The sequence below is a fragment of the Haliaeetus leucocephalus genome, unplaced genomic scaffold (assembly GCF_000737465.1).
Source record: "Haliaeetus leucocephalus isolate CR32 unplaced genomic scaffold, Haliaeetus_leucocephalus-4.0 Scaffold0, whole genome shotgun sequence".
Taxonomy (NCBI): Eukaryota; Metazoa; Chordata; class Aves; order Accipitriformes; family Accipitridae; genus Haliaeetus; species Haliaeetus leucocephalus.
In genome coordinates this window covers 15,426,776-15,432,686 of record NW_010972436.1, presented here as the reverse complement: position 1 = coordinate 15,432,686, position 5,911 = coordinate 15,426,776, and the positions used below count along the sequence as shown (strand labels likewise).

At 41.8% G+C, this 5,911-nt stretch overlaps 1 protein-coding gene across 1 annotated transcript in view; it reads left to right on the top strand.

The window, feature by feature from the left end:
- The first annotated feature begins 5,793 nt into the window (after positions 1–5,793).
- CUL2 (cullin 2) overlaps positions 5,794–5,911 on the top strand; it is a 54,775-nt gene continuing 54,657 nt past the window's right edge. The window contains exon 1 of the mRNA XM_010585372.1: positions 5,794–5,911. This exon is cut by the window's right edge and continues 2 nt beyond it. The gene's annotated coding sequence lies outside the window, so the exon portion shown is untranslated.

The window sequence follows — 5,911 nt, the reverse complement described above, 5'->3', positions numbered from 1 at the left end:
GAAAATTTAACATAACATGAATATAAGATGAATAATCCAGCATAAACCTTGTGCAAAAAATAAAGAATGTGGTTGCAAGGGAAGGAGAGACAGGTAACTTGCTCAGAATTTAGCAAATATTCTCTTTCTCTACATGAAAAAGACTAAAGGATCTGTTACTGTAAAAATGGGATTTGAAATCAGAGGCAAAAAGAGCAGATAGTAATATGGAAGGCATCTGCAAATGAAATGGTGGTGGTGGTGAATGTGGACTATTTACTGTCAGTTCCGATTGCAGTCTGTAAAACAGCTTTTAAATAAAGCAGTAAGTCATATAGTGCCGTATTTCGTAGAGTGTTTGTATTATCATAGGCCCGTGGGATTCCTAATTTTGGACCAGACTAATACAGTGTTAGATGTAGCATAAACATAAACAAAATAGGCAGCTCCTGCCAAAAGAATTTATTATATAAGAGAAAAGAAAACAAGTTAATACAAACAGAGAAACAGAGGTATCAGATAAGAGAAAACAAATGCATACAAACAACAGGGGGATTTCAGGAAATATTGCAGTACTGGTTAGAATGATGAACAGACTTGATAGCAGATGTAATCATAGAAACGTTAAATTTGTATACGTGGTGGCAAAGTTTTAAGGTGGTGTATGCATGTACTACAAATTAACTTGTGTAGCTCACTACTGTAAACAACAATTGATAAAGAATTGATAGGAATTTACTGAGAAGTTGACTTCTCCATAGGACCATCCTACGACAACTTCCAGTTTCCGTTTGTGTCACCCATCTGTGACTCTACTAGCTGCAGATGCCAAAAGATAACACTGAGCCCAGGTTAAGCAGGATTAAAAGTAGGTCTGGACATTTGCTGTCATCAAGAAATGTGGCAAGACGTGGCTAAGGTTGCTGAACACTCCATTAATTGATTAAGCTTTGTCAAATGGCAACTTTCTTAGCCAGTATTCTTGGGCATGTCTGCACAGCAGGCTTAATTCCCCTGATCAACATCTGGGTTTCAGCAAGTAGGAGCAGCCCCACTGCAGAGTTAACACTGAATTAACCTCACTGATGCATAAATCATGTATCCACTCATGTAAAGCATTGGTGCATACACACAAGTTTTAGTCTTGTTCTGAATGGATACATTAGAATTATTTCTTAATGGACTGTAGAACCTCCTTGTTCTTTGGGGTATGCAGGCAGCACTGTGGGAGTGACAGGATGACTTCAGCAGCACACGCAGTAGAGCTCACAGCTTGCTCATCTTGGACTCCTGCAATACCCTACTGTTTATTTTCAGGCGGTAATTCTCTGGCCAGTCTTGACAAAGAAACTTAATGAAAAGCGTATCCAGATTTTACAAAGTTTTGGGACTTAGAAATTCTTATTTCCTAAATACACTTAAATCTGTGAACAATTTTTAAATACCTTACATAAAAAGCAATAATGAATGTTCATGTTCCTCCTGATTGTGTTTCCCTAATCGTAGTTCCTCAGCTGCAGTCTTCCAGAACAGAGTTTGCAGAAGAGGTAAGGATTTGGTACCTAACGTAAAGTCTATGGAAACTGTGACTATTCGTCATCTCAGAAAATCAGCACATGATTCTCCCATGCTGAACACCCAAAATTATTAGATTTGAAAATACATTTTTTCCCCTATCTTCCCAGTTTGCAACAGTTAACTCAGGACAATAATTCCTCATACAACAGAAATGTAGAAAGTATGTGCTGTGTAAAGTTTGGGCAGTGTACAGATAAGGATGCTTTTCATTAACTGCCATCTAACTTGTGATACCTAATATGATCTTGTACAATTGATACATTTGCACAGCATGATTAAATAGCGTAATTGTGCCAGAATATATCGTAACTTCTAAGAGTTTAATTGTACAAGCTTGCTGCTAATGCTACCACTAAAAGAAAAAGCCTTCAGTCCTACAAAAAGGAGAAAGTGCCACAGGTACAATCTAATACTTGCAAAAAAACCCCCAAACCCCACAATCAAAACCTGAAAGTTACAACCCCCTCCCCCAGCAAACAGAAGAGAGTTAAACCAGCAAATATAAAAAAAAAACGGGTTTAGGTTGAAAATAAAGAAAGTTGAAATGGTGTTTAAGATGTCTACAAGGAGTTAATAAAACTAATTAAAAACCAGACAAAATTATTAAGGCTTAATGAAAAAGCTGTAAGCACTGGAAATTAAATGGGCAAGGGCTTGATTTGAAAACAGGAAAAGCAGTTATTTTGACATGAGTTTTGAGTAATTTGAACAATGGAGAGCTTTCTGAAATAAATGTCTGTTTTCCAGAAAATTGTGTCTCTGTAGATACTTATACTAGATACTCTAAATGGATCCTTTTTTTAGCTTTAATAAAACATAAATATTAAGGCAGAGACATTTCTGGAAAACCTCCTTAACATGCATAGGTTTTATGTAACACTTTCCACATTAACATGCTTTTAATTTTTCAGTGAAATGCTGTAGAAGCATGTGTATCCTTGACATTCCATTTGTCCTTGTTAATTTTTCTATGTCACTTAGGCACTTCCAGAAAACCTGCCCCCAATTCTTTTTAAATTTGAAATTCAAATTTTCAAAGATGAAATGGTAGATTCTATTCCACTTTGACAGGAATGAAGTTGGATCAGCTATCTTTAGCAGCGGGTACTAGAGGGTCCTAAAATCTGGCCAGTATCAAGAAATATATTCACAGCAGCAATCTGTAGTCATATTTATGGTTGATACTATCCATGTTTTAAAACAAGACACTTAAGGTGCAGTTTATCTGAACCAGTCTCACTGGGTTTCCTTTATAACAGACCCTTGGATGCTATTTATCCCATCCCAATGTAGAAATCTAAAATGAGGTAAATGACTTGCCTGCTTCTCTCAGTATGAAAGGGGGAGCTAAAGTGACTAGCTCGGCTCTAGAAATCTACTTTGTAAATGCAGAATTAGCCTATTTTAGAATCTCCTTACTGCATCTTAAGGAAAAAAAAAAAATGTTACCATAATATTGCTCACTACTTGAAGGCAAGTGTACTGACTAATCTCTGCAATGGATGGAAAGGAGATTTCCAGAAAACATTCTGGGTGTTTGTCATTATATAAAAATTTTTGCATTTTGATGCTCTTTGGCTATATCTACACTCAGTAATGTGATACATCTGTAGAAAAGCACTGTTGGTGCTGAGGGCTTGATATCCACACTACATGATTTTTAGAGGTTTTACTTCAGACTTTTGATCCTGTGAACATTAACAGTTGATTGGCTGTACTACCTGCTGATGTAATTGCCTGATTTATTACATAATTTTGGACAACTTTTTTTTTTTTTTTTACAGCTGTCCACAAGAAGACCACTGCCAAACTGAGAGCCTAAAATATTCATATTTTTTTAAATTTGATGTCAATTAGATGCGATACTTTTTGAATAAACATAGAATTAAGATATTTTGGAGTACCATAATTATGTAAACCTGATACCTACATACAGTTTTACAAAGATACAGAAATATGCACTATGACAATCTCTTATTTAACGTAGACTGCAGAGGTAGCACTCCTATCATATGCCTTTAGAACTTGATTTTCTGTTTTCTGATAAAAGTGCTTCTTTATTCAAGACATATTTAAGCTTGCTTCTGCAGAACTGAGGAACTGGACTTGACTTTTAATAAAAAAGCAGCCTAAGCAATATTTTTCCCCAACCAAGGAAAAAAAAGAGATTTAAAAATTTGAAGTCAGTGGTTTTATACATGCACATGTAGAAATAGATCTCTGGCTATAATTGAGGCCTGAAGAAGTTTGTTCTGGAAGTTAGGAGGAGGACTGTAAAAGAATTTTGAGTCTCTTTTCAGAACACAACCTCACTGTACCAGCTGTATATTTCCAGTGTTGCTATTTTCAGTTGGAAAGGAAAAAAAAGAGTAGTTGAGTAGCACGTAAAGGAGGATACAGGTATGAAAACTCTCTTGCATAATAGGAGCAGCTGTGTGGTATTTCCATAATTAAACAAACAAACATGTGGGCTGAAATCAAACACAGGTTTCCCTCTGGCAGGAAACATACTCCAAATAACAGAAAAAAGAAGTTAGAATTATAAATGTGTTATATTTTGAGTGATGCAGCAATTATATTTGTAATTACTACACTGAATTTGGGATTTTTTTGAGTGACAGTTAATTTTCGTATTGTCCTCCTATCCCTCACATACCTGAACTTTCTAAAAGGAAAAACAAACTGAAAGCGCCAAATTTATAGTAAGCTATTTTTAAGGTTTTCTGAACACGGATACCTTTTTCAAAGGAAATAAAAAGCATGTACTGAAAAGTATGTTGTACGATATAATGGTACACATGCACCTAAGGGAAAAATAGTAAGGAGATTATATAATAGCCTGAAGAGATACTACATATTTCTTTGTAATCTAGTACTTATCTGTTAAAGGATCTCTTAAGAGCAATCATTACCCAGAGAAGGGATACAGTTACTAAAAAGAAAATACTTTAAAGTTGTCTGAGTATGTAAGAATGGATAGGTTCAGGAGCATCAGAAGATGGAAAACAGATTTCCAGAGGGAAGATGCAAGAAACTGCCACACGAAAATTCAAGTGTGAGTTTCTGTAGCGTTGCAAGTTAAACTAACCAACCCACAGTTCATTTGGAGAGGGGGAGGAGAAACAGGCTTCAGGAATCAGATGTCTTTCTCCCGCTCTTAGGAATTACAATAGGTATCCCTCTGCCAAACAGCTTGCAGAGCCATGGTAAAGCGATAAAAAAGTTACACTTTCGCACCTGACTTTTTATGGTTTTACATGTTTTCAGATGTACATTCTCTCTCATCTGTCAGTCCCGCAGCCTTTCCCCCATGAAAGCTGGAGACGGCTTTAAAACACACACTGTTTTTGTCTCAGGCACAAGGCTCAGGAAACAGGCCTGCACTTTCCTGCGAAGTGGAAGGAAGCAGACTTTAGTTACTGCGAGCAAGCAGCGGGACGAGAGCGAGTTGCGAGGGCTCCCAGAGCAGCAGACTGCTGTTCAGTCCTGACTCGCTGCAAGTCCCGGAGGTGTCTGCATCATCAGACATAGGCCATCCCTGACACGGAAAATACGTGCGCTCAGAGCACGTGAAGACCTTAAACTACTTCGTCTCCACAGTGACTTTACTTAGGTATTTCCAAAATAAACAAAACTTTTTTGTTGCCGTTTTCCGCCAAGGAGACGGCAAAGCCGGCGGCGGGAGCCCTGCTGAGGCAGCCGAAGCAGGCGGGCGGCCAGGGCCGGGCCGGCCCCGCACGGCCCCGCAGCTGCACGGGGCCCTCTCTCGCTTCAGCAGGTGCTGGAAGTGGTTTATTCGCGGTCGGAAGCCCCCGCTGGGCGCCGGGGCCAGCCGGCCGCCTGCTCCCTCCGCGGCGGGACAGGGACACCTCCACCTTCTGGGGAAACGGACCCCTGGGGACCGAGGCGTCCCGCTCCAGGGGGAGGGACCCCGCCCAAGGCTTCGGCCTCCCCGGCGCCTGCGGAGCCGCACAGGCGGTCGGAAGGCCGGCCTGCGCCGCCGCGCCCCGCCGGCTCCCTGCCCGCCCGCCGCGACTCCATTTCAGGCCGCGCGGTGTCCCAGCCTCGTCGCCCCAGGTGGGAGGGCAGCGCGCACGCGCGGGAGGGGAACGGCCGCCGACGGAGGAGCAGCGCGTGCGCGGCGGCCCGATGGGACATGCGCCGTGAGGCCCGCGGCCGGCCCGCTGGGGGGAATTACGGCCGCCCGCGCTTGCCGTAGAGTGGGCTGTACCAAGGCCCTCTCCTCAGGCGGGGGGGGGTGGGGTCGGAAAGTGACGGTGCGCCGGGACCCGTCGGTCCCCGCCCATCCTGTCGCCGGCGGGGAGAGCCCGGGGGCGGCGGCGCGGCGGCGCGC